This window comes from Pan troglodytes, chromosome 2, assembly GCF_028858775.2.
Source record: "Pan troglodytes isolate AG18354 chromosome 2, NHGRI_mPanTro3-v2.0_pri, whole genome shotgun sequence".
NCBI classification, from domain to species: domain Eukaryota; kingdom Metazoa; phylum Chordata; class Mammalia; order Primates; family Hominidae; genus Pan; species Pan troglodytes.
The window spans coordinates 179,439,163-179,455,900 of NC_086015.1; positions in this window are offsets into that span (position 1 = coordinate 179,439,163).

The following is a 16,738-nucleotide window of genomic DNA, read 5'->3' on the forward strand; positions in this document are numbered from 1 at the left end:
AAGCAATAACTTGTTCAGCTAGGCCCAAGTTAAGATGTAGGATAAAAATCACAGAGAACAGTGAATGGACTGAAACAGAATGCAGGCTTTCTGTTTTTGGCCCAAACAGTATTTTTAAATAATTGTAATTAGCTAATTTAAAAGCTGATAAATTTCACATTAAAGTCATCCAGAATCTGGCTTTTCTTGAAAAAGCAAAATATTTCCAAATGCTACTCCCACATTCACCCAAGGAAACAGAATGAAGCCAATCATACCTATTTTTTTTCCAAAATGATAAAACAAGGTATTCTGTTTATAGAGTCAGAAAAGATTTATAGAGAGGCCAGGTGTCTGCTTAAGGAAAAATCCATCCAAAATATGGCAAACAATTGTGCTATTTCTAACAAAAATATTTTGCTTCCTTGAAGAATTTTTGTTTGGATGCCTGCAGCCGTATATCTTATCCTGCCTCCTTTTCTCTGGCAGCTAGCAAACACAAAGTCAAGATGAGCTTCTGAAATTCTGCCCAAATCTGCTCTTCTCAAATTCTTTCCTAAACCAATAAACAGCATTGTTTTTCTTCTGGCTGCTTAAATGACAAACTTAGGGTCATTTTGGATACTCTTTTTCTATCATGATTTTTTTTTTGTTAATTTTAATAATATATTGACAGTTGTACATATTATGGAGTACCAAGTGTTGTTACAATTTTTGAACAAAATTTGGAATAATTAAAGTGATTAACATATCTAACACATCAAAGTTTAGCTCTTTTTGTGATGAGAATATTAGAAATTTGCTGTCTTAGTGATATTGAATTGTACCATAATCAATTATTAGCTATATTCAACATGCTATGCTATAGATGTAAAAAGAAAAATCAAACTTATTCCTCCTTTCTAAATGAGGCTTTGTACTTTTTGATGATCATCTCTCCATTCTCTCCACCTCTAAGCCTCTGATAACCACCTGATATGGTTTGGCTGTGTCCCCACCCAAATCTCATCTTGAATTGTAGCACCCATAATTCCCACATGTCATGGGAGGGATCTGGTGGGAGGTAATCGAATCATAGGGGTGGGTCTTTCCCTTGCTGTTCTCATGATACTGAATAAGTTTCATGAGATCTGATGCTTTTATAAAAGGGAATTCCTCTACACTAGCTTTTTGCCTGCCACCATGTAAGACATGACTTTGTCCCTCATTTGCCTTCCAACATGATTGTGAGGCTTCCCCAGCCATGTGGAACTGTGAGTCAATTAAACTTCTTTCCTTTATAAATTATCCAGTCTTAGGTATGTCTTTATTAGCAGCATGAGAGCAAACTAATACACCATCATTCTATTCTCTGCTTTTATGGGTTCAATTGTTTTAGATTCCACATGTAAATGACAATGTGCATTATTTGTCTTTCTGTGTTTTGCTCATTTCACTTAGCATAATGTTCTTGAATTTCAACCATATTGTATAAATTATAGAATTTCTCCTTTTTAAAGGCTGAATAGTATTCTGTGGTATATATGCCACATTTTCTTTATCAATTCATCTCTCGATGGAAACTTAGGTTGATTTGATAACTTGGCAACTGTGAATAGCACTGCAATGAACATGGGAGTGCAGACATTCCTTCAACATGGTGATTTCAAATCTTTGGGGTAAATGTCCAGAATGGGATTGCTGGTTGATATGGTAATTCTATGTCTAGTATTTTGAACTGTATTCCGTAATAACTTTAGTAACTTACATTCCCACCAAGAGTAAGGGCTGCATTTTCACTATATCCTTGCCAACACCCACTGTCTTTCGCCTTTTTGATTATAGCCGTTATAATAAATGTGAGATGGTATCTCATTGTGGTTCTAATTTGCATCTCCCTAAGGATTAGTGAGATTAAGCATTATTTCATGTATCTGTTAGCCACTCTGTTGTTTAATTTCCATGTGTGTTTTAATTTTCTGAAGTTTCTGGTTTTATTGATTTCTAGTTTTATAACACTGTAGTTAAAAAAGATATTTGATATAATTTACATTTTCTTAAATTTGCTAAGATTTGTCTCATGGTATAATAAATATAATCTATCCTGAGGAGTGTGGCATGTGCACTTAGGAAGAATGTGTATGCTGTTGCTTTTGAATAGGATGCTCTATATATGTCTATTAATTCCATTTGTTCTAATGGCTGGAAGTGTTTTGCCTACAGCATTTTGAATACATCATTCCACTCTTTCCTGAATTACAGGGTTTTTGCTGGGAAGTCCATTGATAGTGGTATTGGTACTCTTTTGTGTGATGTATTTCTTATTTCTCTTTGCTCTCAGAATTTCCCTTTGTCTTTGCTCTTTAAGAGTTTGATCATTATATGTGGTGAGCTTCCTTAGGGTGAATTTGACTGAAGATCTCTGAACTTTCTGTGCCTGGGTGTTGTCTTATTTCCTCAGATTAGGGAAGTTTTCAGCCATTATTTCTTTAAATATCTTTTTAGAACTTTTTTTTCTTCTTGTTTTTTTTTCTTATTATACTTTAAGTTTTAGGGTACATGTGCACATTGTGCAGGTTAGTTACATATGTATACATGTGCCATGCTGGTGCGCTGCACCCACTAACTCGTCATCTAGCACTAGGTATATCTCCCAATGCTATCCCTCCCCCCTCCCCCCTCCCCACCACAGTCCCCAGAGTGTGATATTCCCCTTCCTGTGTCCATGTGATCTCATTGTTCAATTCCCACCTATGAGTGAGAACATGCGGTGTTTGGTTTTTTGTTCTTGCGATAGTTTACTGAGAATGATGGTTTCCAGTTTCATCCATGTCCCTACAAAGGACCTGAACTCATCATTTTTTATGGCTGCATAGTATTCCATGGGGTATATGTGCCACATTTTCTTAATCCAGTCTATCATTGTTGGACATTTGGGTTGGTTCCAAGTCTTTGCTATTGTGAATAATGCCGCAATAAACATACGTGTGCATGTGTCTTTATAGCAGCATGATTTATAGTCATTTGGGTATACCCAGTAATGGGATGGCTGGGTCAAATGGTATTTCTAGTTCTAGATCCCTGAGGAATCGCCACACTGACTTCCACAATGGTTGAACTAGTTTACAGTCCCACCAACAGTGTAAAAGTGTTCCTATTTCTCCACATCCTCTCCAGCACCTGTTGTTTCCTGACTTTTTAATGATTGCCTTTCTAACTGGTGTGAGATGATATCTCATAGTGATCTTTTTAGAACTTTTTTTTCTTCTTTAACTCCTATTAAGTGTAGGTTAGGTGTCTTGATTGTGTCCCATAATTCCTGTAAGCTTTCTTCATTCTTTTTCATTCTTTCTTCTTGTTGTTGCTCTGATTGGGTGATTTCAAATGTTCTGTCTTCAAGCTTATTGATTATTTCCTTTTATGTTCTAGTTTGATTTTAATTAACAAATAATAATTGTACATATATAGAGGGATCACTGTGATGTTTTGATACTTGTGCACATTGTGTAAATATTAAATGAGGATATTTAGTAGAAACATTACCTCAAACATTTATCATTTCCTTGTGGTGAGAACATTCAAAACCCTTTCTTCTAGTTATCTTGAAATATATAATACAATATTGTTAACTCTAGTCACCTTTCTGGGCAATAAAACAGCAGAACTTCTTCCTCCTATGTAACTGTAATTTTGTACCTGTTCACTAATCTCTTTCCATCTGCCCTTCCCCCTACAATCTCCAGCCTCTGGTAACTACCATTCTACTCTGTACTTCCAGGAGATCATCTTTTTTAGATTCCACAAATGAGTGGATTCATGCAGTATTTGTCTTTGTTGGCTGGTTTATTCCACTTAATGTAATGTCTTCCAGGTTTATCCATGTTGCCACGAATAACAGTGTTGCAACTTTTTTTGCTCCCATAGCTCGGCAAGTAGGAGGGAGTGGTGCCCAGCAGCTTCTTCACTCTGGCAGCTCAGTGAGCAGGAGAGCATTTTACAGCTCTCTCACCACCCGCAGCTTGGCAAGCGGGAGTGTTACAGTTCCTTCACTCCCACAGTTTGGCGAGTTCTAGGTTCTTGTCATGCAACCAAGAGGAATAAGGTACTTGGACACCAGAGAGTGAGTAAGGCAGAGTAGAATTTTATTGAGAGACAGAAGGAAAGCTCTCAGCAGCAAGACAGGGTTTGAAATTGTATTCCCATCTGTGAGGCTGAGTCCAGTGTTTTCATGGGCTTAGAATAGGGGAATGTGTTCTGACTGGTCTATGGGTGGGCTTGGAAAAGGTACCATTTGATTGGTTAAAAGGCATGATTCACAAGGAACCAATAGAGAGAAAGTTGGTGAGACGGGGTTGGAAGTTCTCACTCCAGTCGTGGATTCTATCCAAAACTTGCAGCTTGGTTTTCAGGCTTTCGACTGTCCTTGGCCTGAAGGTCGAGTTTCACCAGGGACCCATCCCTGTCTGCCTAGGAATTTGTCTGTCTCCTGTCGCTATCAACATGATTTTATTTTTTATGGCTAAATAGTATTTTATTGTATATACATACAATATTTTCTTTATTGATTTATCCATTGATGAACCTATAGGTTGATCCTGTATCTTGGCTGTTGTGAATAGTACTGCCATAAACATGGGAGTCCAGATAGCACTTCAACATACTGATTTTCTTACTTTTGTATAAATATCCACTAGTGAGATTGCTGGATCATTTGGTAGTTCTACTTTTATTTTTTGAGAAACCTCCATACCTTTTCTATAATGCTGGTATTAGTTTACATTCCCACCAACAATGTATAAAGGTTCCAATATCTGTAAATGCAAATCAGCCATTTTTTTCCTTGTCTTTTTGATGGTACCCATTGTAATTGGGGTGAGGTAATATCTCATTGTGGTTTTGATTTGCATTTCTGTGATGATTAGCAATGTTGATCCTTTTTTCATATACCTGTTGGCCATTTGTATGTTTTCTTTTGAGAAATGTCCATTCAGGACTTTTGTTTATGTTCTAATTGGATTATTTGGTTTTGTGCTATTAAGTTGTTTGAGTCTCTCATATATTCTGGACATGAACTGCTTGTCAGATGCATAGTTTGCTCATATTTTCTCCCATTCTGTAGGTTGTCTCTTTACTGCTTATTCCTTTATTGTGCAAAAGCTATTTAGTTTGATATAATCCCACTTGTCTATTTTGCCTTAGTTGGTTATGCTTTTGTTTTCTTATCTTAAAAAATCCTTGCCCAGAACAATGTAATGAAGCTTTTACCCTATGTTTTCTTTTAGTAGTTTTATAGTTTCAAATCTTACATTTAAGTCTTTACTCCATTTTGAGTTGACTTTTTAATACACTGAGAGATAGGAACCTAGCTTCATTCTGCATGAGGATATCAAGCTTCTTACCATCATTTATTGAAGAGACTGTTCTTTCCTCAACATATGTTGTTGGGGCATTTGTCAAAATCAGTTGGCTATAACTGTGTGGATTTATTTCTCTGTTGTCTATCTGTTCCATTTGTCTATGTGTCTATTTTTATGCCAATACCATGTTGTTTGGTAGCTGTAGCTTTAGCTGTAGCTTTGCAGTATGTTTTGAAGTCAGATAGTATGATGCCCCAGCTTTGTTGTTTTTGCTCAAGATGGCTTTGGCTATTCAGGGTCTTTTGTAATTCCACACATTGATTTTCTTTATTATTTTATTTTTGAGAACAGTGTTATTGGTACTTTGATAGGGATTACCATGAATCTATAAATTGCTTTAGTATATATTTTAGCAATATTAATTCTTCCAATTCATGAACACAGATTATCCTTTTATTTTTGTCTTTTTCAACTTATTTTATCAATGTTTTATAATTTTTATTGTAAATTTTTTTTCCTTCTCAGTTAAATTTATTAGGTTTTTAAATTTTGTTTGTTGCTATCGTAAATTGGATTGCTTTCTTGATTTCTTTTTCAGATAGGTTGCTATTGATATATAGAAATGACACTGATTTTTATGTTGATTTTGTACCCTAAAACTACACTAAATTTATTTGTTAGTTCCAACAGTTTTTTAGTGGGGTCTTTAGACTTTTCTACATATTAATACAATATCATGCTATCTGCAAACAAGGAAAATTTGACTTCCTCCTTTCCAATTTGGATGCCTTTATTTCTTTCCCTTTCCTAATTACTTTGTCTAGAACTTCCAGTGCTATAATGAATAGGAGGGTGTGTGTGTTGGGGGGCTGGTGAAGTGGGAATCCTTGTCTTGTCCAGATCTTAGCAGAAATGTTTTCAACTCCTCCTTATCTAGTATGATATTATATGTGGCTTTGCCATATATGGCCTTTATTGTATTGAGGTATGTTCCTTTGTTTTGTTTTGTTTTGTTTTGAGACGGAGTCTCGCTCTGTCGCCCAGGCTGGAGTGCAGTGGCACGATCTCGGCTCATTGCAAGCTCCGCCTCCCGGGTTCACGCCATTCTCCTGCCTCAGCCTCCCAAGTAGCTGGGACTACAGGGGCCGGCCACCATGCCCAGCTAATTTTTTCTATTTTTTAGTAGAGACGAGGGTTTCACCGTGTTAGCCAGGATGGTCTCGATCTCCTGACCTCATGATCCGCCCGCCTCGGCCTTCCAAAGTGCTGGGATTACAGGTGTGAGCCACTGCGCCCGGCCGAGGTATGTTCCTTTTATACCTAATCTGTTGAGATTTTTTATCATAAAAGATTTATAAAATCCTTTTTCTGTGTCTATTGAAGTGATCACACAGTTTTTGTCCTTGATTCTGTTTATGTGATATGTCACGTTTATTGATTTGCGTATATAAAATTGAATCATCTTTGTGTCCCTGCGATAAATCCTGCTGGATCATGGTAAATTATCTTTTATATGTATTGTTGAATTTGGTTTGCTAGTATTTTGTTGAGGTCTGTGGTTTTCTGTTTTCGTTGTGTCCTTGTCTGGTTTTGGTATCAGGGTGATGTTGGCTTAGCAGAATGAGTTTAGAAGAATTCCCTTCTCTTCAATTTTTTGGAATAATTATCAAAGTATTGTTATAAGTTCTTTAAATGTTTGGTGACATTTAGCAGTAAGGTGAAGAAAAGGCCTTGAGTCCTGGACTTTTCTTTGATAGGAGACTTTTTTTTACTGATTAGATCTCATTACTCATTATTGATCTATTCATATTTTCTATTTATTAAAGACTTAATTTTGGTAGGTTTTACTTGTCCAGGAACTTATTTATTTTTTCTAAGTTTGTCTCTTTATTGGTGTATAGTTGTTCATTCTATTCTTTTATGATCCTTTATATTTCTGTGATGTCAATGTAACGTTTCCTTCTCCATCTATAATTTTGCTTATTTTAATCTTTCTCTTTTCTTCTTGGTCTTGCCAAAAGTTTGTCTATTTTGTTTATGTTTTTTAAAAAACAACTTTATGTCTCATAGACCTTTCTTTTTTTTAGTCTCTGTTTCATTTTGTTCTGCCATGGTCTTTATTATTTATTTTCTTCTACTATTTTTCTTTTAGGTTTTTTTTTTTTTTTTTAGTTTTTATGGGTAAAACATTAAGTTGTTTATTTAAGATCTTATTAAATTTCTGATGAGTGTTTTTATTTCTATAAACTTCCTTCATAGAACCACTTTTGCTGTATCTCATAGATTTTGGTATGTTGTGCTTACATTTCCATTTGTCTCAAGTTATTTTTAAATTTCTTCTTTGGCCTAGTCATTGTTCAGAAGTATATTCCCTTCTTTTCATATAATTTTATAGTTTTTAAAGTTTTTCCTGTTATTGATTTCTAGTTTTAATCCGTTGTGGTAAAAAAGATACTTGATATGATTTTGATTTTTAAAAATTTGTTGAGACTTGTGTTTTAGCTTAATATATAATCTATCTTGGAGAAAGTTCTTTGTGCTTATGAAAATGTATTCTGCAACTGTTGAGTGAAATAATCTGTAAATGTCTATGAGATCCATTTGAACCAGGGTTTGGTTTACATTCAATTTTTTTTGTTGATTTTCTTCATGGATGACTTGTCTATTGCTGAATGTGGGTGTTGAAGTCCCCTGCTATTATTGTATTGCAGTCTCTCCCTTTAGATCTACTAACATGTGCCTTTATGTATTTCGGTGCTCCATATTAGGTGCATATATATTTATAATTGTTATATTCCCTTGATTAACTGACACTTTTATCATTATATAATTAACAATTAATTGACACTTTTATCATTATTTAATTATATAATGATCTTTGTCCCCTTTTATAGTTTTGGACTTACTGTCTAGTTGTCTGATGTAAATATAACTACTCCTGCTTTCTTTTGGTTTCCATTAGCATGGGATATCGTTTTTCATCCCTTTATTTTTAATCTGTTTGTGCCCTTAGGGATGAAGTGAATGTCTTATAGGCCGTATATAGTTGGGTGTTTTCCTTTACTTTTCCATACAGCCACTCTATATTTTTTCATTGGAGGAGTTCATCCTTTTATACCTGAGGTTGTTATTTACAGGTAAGGACTTACTATTGCCATTCTGTGAGTTGTTTTCTGATTATTTTGTATAACTTTTTTTCTTTCATTTTTCTTGTTTACCTTTGTAGCTTGACAGTTTTCTGTAGTAATGACGTTTGATTCATTTTCATTTGTGTATCTGCTGTAATTTTTTAGTGTGTGCACATGTGTGGTTGCTCTGGGGCTTACATTAAATATTATGGCTATAAAAATGTATTTCGGTTGATAGCAACTTAACACTGGTCATTGACAAACATTCTAGACTTCTACCCTAGCCCTCATACAATTTGAATTTTTTTGCCTTACTTTACATATTTTATATTATATATTCCTTAACAACATATTGTAGTTATTGTTAGCATTGTCCACTTTGATTTTTAACTTTCACACTACACATTTGAAAGATTATATACCACCATTAGAATAATGCAGTAGTCTGAATTTGATTATGAGTTTACCTCTACCAATGAGTTTTATACTTTTATATGGTTTATGGTAGTAATTAACATCCTTTTACTTCCAGCTGAAGCACTCCCTTAGCATTTCTTATAAGACTGGTCTTGTGATGATAAATTTCCTCAGGTTTTACTTGTCTGGGAAATATTTTATTACTCCTTCATTTTTTAAGGTTAGCTTTGGTGGATATAGCATTCTTGGTGGATTCTTCTTTTATTTTTTTTCTTTGAGCACTTTGAATATATCAGCCCATTCTTTTCTGGCCTGAAAGATTTCTGCTAAAAAATCTGCTGATAGTTTAATGATAGTTTTCTTATATGTGACCAGGCACTGTTGGTGCTTTTAGAATTCTCTCTTTGTCTTTGACTTTTCGCAGTTTGATTATAATGTGACTTGAAGAGGACATCTTTTGGTTGAATCTAATTGAGGTTCTTTGAATTTCTCAGATCTGAATGTACTTATATCTCCCAAGACTTGTGAAGTTTTCATCTATTATTTCATTAAGTAAGCTTTCTGTACTTTTCTTTATTTCTTCTCCCTCTGGTATTCCCACAATGCAAAAATTTGTTTGTTAATGGCGTTGCACACACCTTGTAGGGTTTTTTACTTTTTAAAATTCTTTTTTCCCCTTTGATTGGGTTATTTCAAAAGACCTGTCTTTAAGTTTAGAATTTCTGTCTTCTTCCTGATCTTATCTGCTGCTGAAGCCCTCAGTTGTATTTTTTATTTCATTCACTGAAGTCTTCAATTTTAAGATTTTTGTTTGACTTTTTAAATGATCTCTATTTGTTGAATTGTCTATTTGTATTTTCTTGTATCTCACTGAATTTCCATAAGATTATTATCTTGCAGTCATTTTCAGGCAATTTGTAAATTTTCCCTTCTTTATGATTAATTTTACCTGAACATAATTGTGCTCCCTTGTTGGCATCATGTTTCCTTGTTTTTTCATATTTTGTGTGTCCCTGTATTGATACCCATGTATTTTGTGTAGCAATTATCTCTTCCAATATTGGAAAATGGTTATTTAGGGAAACTTTTTCACCTGCAAATGTGTCCTAGGGTGTTGGTTGGATTTGATGCATTAGATTTGGTTCTAAGTAGGTGCAACAGGGTAGTCAATGAAGTTTCTTCAGCTGTAGTCAATGTCAGTGATGCCTGTGAATGTCTCAGTGGCCTAGACTGCAAGAGTTTGTGCAGCTGCTCCAACAGGTAAGGTGCACCTCTCTGCTGAGGGTGGGTGTACCAGGTTGTTTTGTGTGCCTTGTGTTCATGGGGGCTACTTTTTTGGGATCTGGCATGGTCTCCCACTGGGGTCGGGGTGCTGGGCTGTTCCAGGTGCCACAGGTGTACAGGGACTGCTCCACTAGGGTCAGGTGCAGCCTCCCCACTGGGCAAGATTTCCTGTTCTTTTGGGGGCCAGGGAGCCACTTAGAGTCTGGTACCAGGATTATGGCTGTTCCACTTGGCCTAAGCCTTCCGTAGCCAAATCTGCAGAAAGCCAAATCATTGCAGCCACTGAGATGAGAACAATGGAGTGCCTCCTGGGAAATTATTACCAGGGATAAAAGGCTGTAGCTGCTTAGCTGCAGAATGATGTGCTATTATGCAGGTGAGTAGCGTAGTGGCAGTGGAGCCTCAGGGATGAGGACATGCAATGCCTATTGGCTCCTAGAGCAGTGGCTCTGGTCTCCAGATTTTACCTTAAAGTAGCTGCTTGGATCATGGGCATACACAATATGGGTTTTTTTGGGGGTAATGCAGCCATGTGAACTTCAGTCAGTTTGCTAGCCTGGGCTCAGAGCCTGTGAGTACTTAAGAGTTCTCTAGCAGCAAAGACTGTAAGTGTTTGCATTTTTAATGATACCTTCTGGGGTCTCCTGCTTAACTTTTTCTTTCAAAAGAAGTCCGTCCTGGTTCCAACTTGATGCTAACTGGGGAGACAGGGTTGCAAAGGCAGGGTGTTTTGTTCTATTTTTTATTTTTTTTTGAGACAGAGTCTCGTTCTGTTGCCCAGGCTGGAGTTCAATGGTGCAATCTCGGCTCACTGCAACCTCTGCCTCCTGGGTTCAAGGGATTCTCCTGCCTCAGCCTCTTGAGTAGCTGGGATTACAGACATGCACCACCACTGCCGGCTAAGTTTTTATTTTTAGTAGAGATGGGGTTTCACCATGTTGTTCAAGCTGGTCCTGAATTCCTGACCTCGATCCACCAGCCTTGGCCTCCCAAAGTGCTTGGATTACAGGCGTGAGCCACCGTGCCCGGCTTGTTCTATTTTTTTATGTGGCAATCCTGAGTTCCCTGATTTACAGTGTCTCTACCACTCTTCCACTGAATACCAGCACTCTCCTTTAAATACTGTAGTTGAAATATGGTTGTTTATTGCTTGTTTTGGTCCTTTTGTTGTGAGGGACATAGGTGTTAGGCACCTCTAATCAGCAACCTTGCTGACTTCCCTCACCAATTCTTTTTTCAATTTGGTTGAGCTAGCTATTAAAAGTATTTATTCTTTTCTTCAATTCAGTAATTGCATTCTTCATCTCTAAGATTTCTGAGGTTTTTAAAGTATTTCTATTTCTTCGTCAAACTTCTCATTTTGTTTATATATGGTTTTTCAAATTTTTAAAAATTTTTTATCTGTATATTAATGGAGTTCTCTGAACTTTTTAAAGAGGATTATTCTAAATTCTTTTTCTGTCATTTTATAGGTCTTTCTTTTGGTCCATTGTTTGAACTTTTGGTCCATTGTTAGTTTCTATTGGAAGTGCCATGATTTCCTGAGTCTTTGTAATCCTTGTATTCTCCCATTGGTGTATGTGTGTTTGCAGCAACAACCATCTTTTCTGGCTTTTTCAGATGTTTCTTGGCAGTGACAGATCTTCACTATTTAGTCTAGCCTATGATTGATTCTTGCTGGGCCAGCTGGCATTAATTCTGGCCAAGCTAAGCTTGCTTTCAGGTTCTCTAGATGGCTTGGCTGCTACCTTTGCTCTGCATTCATGTGGAGCAGCTGGCTAAGTTCTGCTACCCAGCAAGAAAACTGGCTGAGCTCTGGAATTAGGCTGAGCTCCGGATGGGCACTGCAATCACCTCTGATCTACCTGGGCTGCAGCATGTATTCCCTGACCAGAAGGGACCATATATGTATCAGCAGTTGCACAGTGTTGCAGGAGGGTCCCTGAGGTTAAGTGTATCAGTATGAATGGAGCAACTGCTATGTTCAATAGAAATGCATGACTGAGATTTGCCTCCCTTTCTGGGTCAGGTGTGGGGATGGGCTTTGAGGCCGGGGGGGATTGCTGATTAAACTCCCTGGTGTGCCAAACTAGTGCTTATCAAATTTTGCCCAGTTCTGCTGTGGCAGAGGCTGGCAATCCTGTCCTTATGGTTCACATTAGCTAATCTCACAGAAGTTCTTTACACGAGTGAAATTAATCCCTGGTACAGCAGAGAAAGGCTGGAAGGCAAGGCAGGGCTTCTCCTGGATCTGCCGTGTAATGAAGACTGGTAAATCTGTTTCAGTGGCTCATATGGGAGAGTCATCCAGCATATCCCTGTGTTTGGGGATAGTTTCCTGACCACAGTGACAGGGGCTGGAGCTGAGACTGGTCCCCTTCAAGATCTGCTGTGCAACAGAGTCAGGCATGTCTGTCGTAGTGGCTCAGCTAGTGTGCATGTCTCACAGCAGTTCCCTACATAGATTCCCTGACTTCAACAGAAGGGGCTAGAGCTGAGACCAAGCCCCTTTGAGATCTGCTATGGGACGGGGTGGGCAAAGCTGTTGCAAACTCTCTGGCAGGTGCATCTCCCAGCAGTTTCCTGCACAGGTGATACATTTCCCTGGCTGTGGCAAAGGGTAGTTGAGCCTCAGATGGATAAGTCTCCAAGCAGTTCTCTGCATGTGTAGGATACTTCCTGGGCTTTGTGGCAGAGAAGGGCTGGAACCAAGGCAGGATCTCTTTAAGATCCACTGTGGGAATGAAGCCAAAAAGCCGGTCATGGTGGCTCAGATGGGTAAGTCTCCCTCTGGGTCCTTGTTGGGGCAGTACTCAGCTGGGACAACAGCTGAGGGGCCGGGAATTGAGTTACGGACAACTTTTGACTCCACTACTGCTATGGTTTGGATATGGTTTGTTTGGCCCCACCAAATCTCATGTTGAAATTTGATCCCCACTGTTGGAGTTGAGTCCTGATGGGAAGTGTTTGTGTTGTGGGGACAAATCCCTCATGAGTGGCTTGATGCCATTCTTGTGATAATGAGTGAGTTCTCGCTGTATTTGTTCCTGCAAAAGCTGGTTGTTAAAAAGAGTCTGGTACTGCCCTGTCCCCTCTTGTTTTCAATCATGCCATGTGATCTCTGCATGCTGGTTCCCCCTTGCCTTCCACCTTGAGTAGATGAAGCATGAGATTCTCGCCAGAAGCCAAACTGGCACCATGGATCTTGTACAGTCTGCAGAACTGTGAGTCAAAGAAACCTTTTTTCTTTATAAATTATCCAGCCCCGTAAATATAATGGCCCCATAAAAATTTTGATGTCAAAATTCCTAAAATTTGTGATTCTGTTACCTTACATGGCAAAAGGGAAACTACGGTTGCAGATATTACTTTATAGCAATGCAGAAATGGACTAAGACAACCACTGAGACCAATGACTCTCACAAAGAGACTTTTGTCCATGGATAGGCACAGATTTCTTATGTGAGGAGATATGAGTAGTAACTTCCTATTTCATGATCTTGCTGACATCACTCTTCGTGATTCAGGTTTAAACTAAAATGTCACCTTCTCATTAGCCTCTGTATAGGCAAAGAGGAAATAAAAGCTAAGAGACCAAAGTTGAATGCTTACTAGAAGTTTTACGTTTCCTAGTAGGAAAAGTAATCCTACATGGCGGATGAAGCTTGGGGCAGTAAACACGGGAATAGGCCTTTCAGAGCTACAAAGATCTCTGTCTCATTTTAGGAGAGCCATATTTCAAAGTTCCACTGATTGCTGGCAATATCTAGGCTTATTGATTAGGTATTGTGTAAAGGCTGGGCTGCCTGATACTGGTTTCTGCTGTATCATGAATTACCTATTTTAGAATTATAACTTTCATCTGCCTTTGCTACACTGATGAGGTACCCAATTCAGCAATATTGTATCCAGTTGTTATTTTAACCAAAGTGAGATGTATACCACTGTCAACAGCTGAGATAACCCCGTCAGGGCTCTCTGGCCCTTCATCTGAAAGACCAGTAAATGCTCCCTTTTTATCCCCATCCCATTATCCACAAACACATAATACTTACTTTTCTCCATTAAAAGATATGTAATATATTATGTATTTTACTTATGTTGTTATTGTTCATCTTTCCCATTAAAATATAAACTCCATGGTAGAAATTTATGTTTTCTTTTTACTGCTATGTCCTCATTACCTAGAGCAGGGTCTGCTTAATAGTAAACAAACAATAAATACCTGATTAACACTAAGATATAATCCTTTACTAGCAAGTGTACCTTCATGTTGCATAGTGTTGAAATAGAATAAGGTATAAATTAATTAATTATAATAAAAAATAAACATTTAAAACATTTCTGTAGATTTTTACACATTAAAAGCAAAGCAATGATATGACATTAGTTACTGTAGAAGGCAGAATAATGGTCCCACAAAAATTTTGATGTCAAAATCCCTAAAATTTGTGATTCTGTTACCTTACATGGCAAAAGGGAAACTAAGGCTGCAGATGAGACTAAGGTTGCTAATCATCAAACCTTAAGAAAATGAGATTTGGGGGATTTTGGGGGTGGCCCAATGTAATCACAAGGACCTTAGAAGTGAAACAGGGAGGCAGAACAGAAGGTCAGAATGATACGGTGTGAGAACTCAACCCACTGTTGCTGGCTTTGAAGACAGAGGAGAGGCTATGAGCCGTGGAATACAGGCAGCTTCTGGAAGCCGAACAGTGAGACCCATGTCAGACTTCTGACCTACACAGCTAATAAAAAAAAAATGTGTGGTTTAAGCCAAGTTGGTGGCGATCTGTCATAATAGTAATAGAAAACCAATATAGTTATTTTTAAAAAATTGATGTGGTTACTTTAAACATTTTAATTTTTGACCTCTTCTTGATCAAATAATTGTTATTTATGTATTTTTGTTTCTTGATCAAATAATTGTTATTTATGTATTTTTTTATTAAAAGTAAATACTTACACATTTTGCCTTTCCTGTGGTTGGAGTACTCTTCTGAGTCATCTGATTCACATGAACAAAGGACTCACATGAATTATTTGCCTTGGATGAGGTAGCACAGTGTCCATCTCTCTAAATCAATGCTCAAATTAAAATTTTCAGATGATGTAAAATGTTATCATTAGAAAATGACAAGTCAATTGTAACAAAAATTATTATACAATTAAAATAAAATTTGAAGAAAACAAAAACCAATGAACATTTAATGTTTAGTATTCTAAATGTGCTTTCTCAAAATTAATAGAGTAAAGCAATCCATCTCTAACGATTGACTTTGAGGCTGGTAAATTCCTGTTAATGTTTCAGGTCTTTTAAGTTTTCAAACTAGTTGAAAACTTTTGTTAGTATCATTCAGTATTTAATATTTGCAATTATTAAATAATTATTCACTTCAAATAATGTAATAAATGAAGCTTTTTGAATATCCCTTATTTGAAACTCCACAGATGAAAATTATAGCAATTATTCTGTTCCTCAAATTCCTAAGACTTTTTTTTAGCCAGAGATAGTACGGTCTGAAAACGATTTGGACATTTTCCTTTTCCATTGTCACACCTTAGAACTGCCATTGCATTTCTATAAGAACATTAACTCTTGCTGTTTTTTTTTTTTTCTCTCAGCAACCATTTCTTGGCTACTTCTTTAGAATATATTTTATATAAATAGAACATGGCAAAACATTTTTAAAACTAATACAGTATATTCTATTTAAGGTAAAGGAAAGTTTTGTATGTGTATCATCACCTCCTTTCCTTCTTCCTGTGTATCTTTGACTGCATTTTGCAAATGTTTATCTTCCCTTAGTTTAGTATTGCAACATTCTAACTTCATACAGAAAAACAAAATGAAACACACACACATCCACTTGGTAAATTGAAGTTTCTGATTCATCATGTATGTGTAAATCACCTGTGGTAGCTCCGTGCTTATCCCTAAAAATGTCTGGAACTATGGTATTGACTCTTGGACAAGATAGGAATGAAATATTCTAGCTCATGATTGGTAATGTGCTAAGATCAAAACTCTCCTGGAGGTATCTTGTACCAGCTGGTCAAAATTGTCGTAAATATGTAGATTGGTGGTCTAAACCTGGTGCATCTGGTTACACAGCCTAGTTTGACTAAGTTGTTAGTGTGGTATCTGCATCAATGACTCTTAGTAAACACAAGACTGGGTATCCTTGAGACAGAGGCAATCACACTTATCTTGATGGTTTGTGATCCAGAGATAGTGCTTATCCCATGTGACGGAGATAGGACCCTGGAAGCTATGCCTGGATGCCTATAATCTGCCTGATATTTTATTTTTCTGGCTAAATTGAATTATTAGTCTTTATTAAAGCTTTATGTTTGTGTGCTCTGTGGCATCTCTTGAGTCTTTCAATTATATAACCCTCTGTAATTGCTGTAATGTCTGACTTCATTAAATAGTTCTAGGAATCAACTGGCCTGGAAATTATGATATTGGCAAAATTGTTTTATTTCTCTAAGTACCAAGTTTGCTTTTCTTAAATAATTTTTGATATTTTTCAGTTTTCTTTGATGGCTATATTAAACACACTTAAAATCCTTCCAAGTAAGTGTTCATGT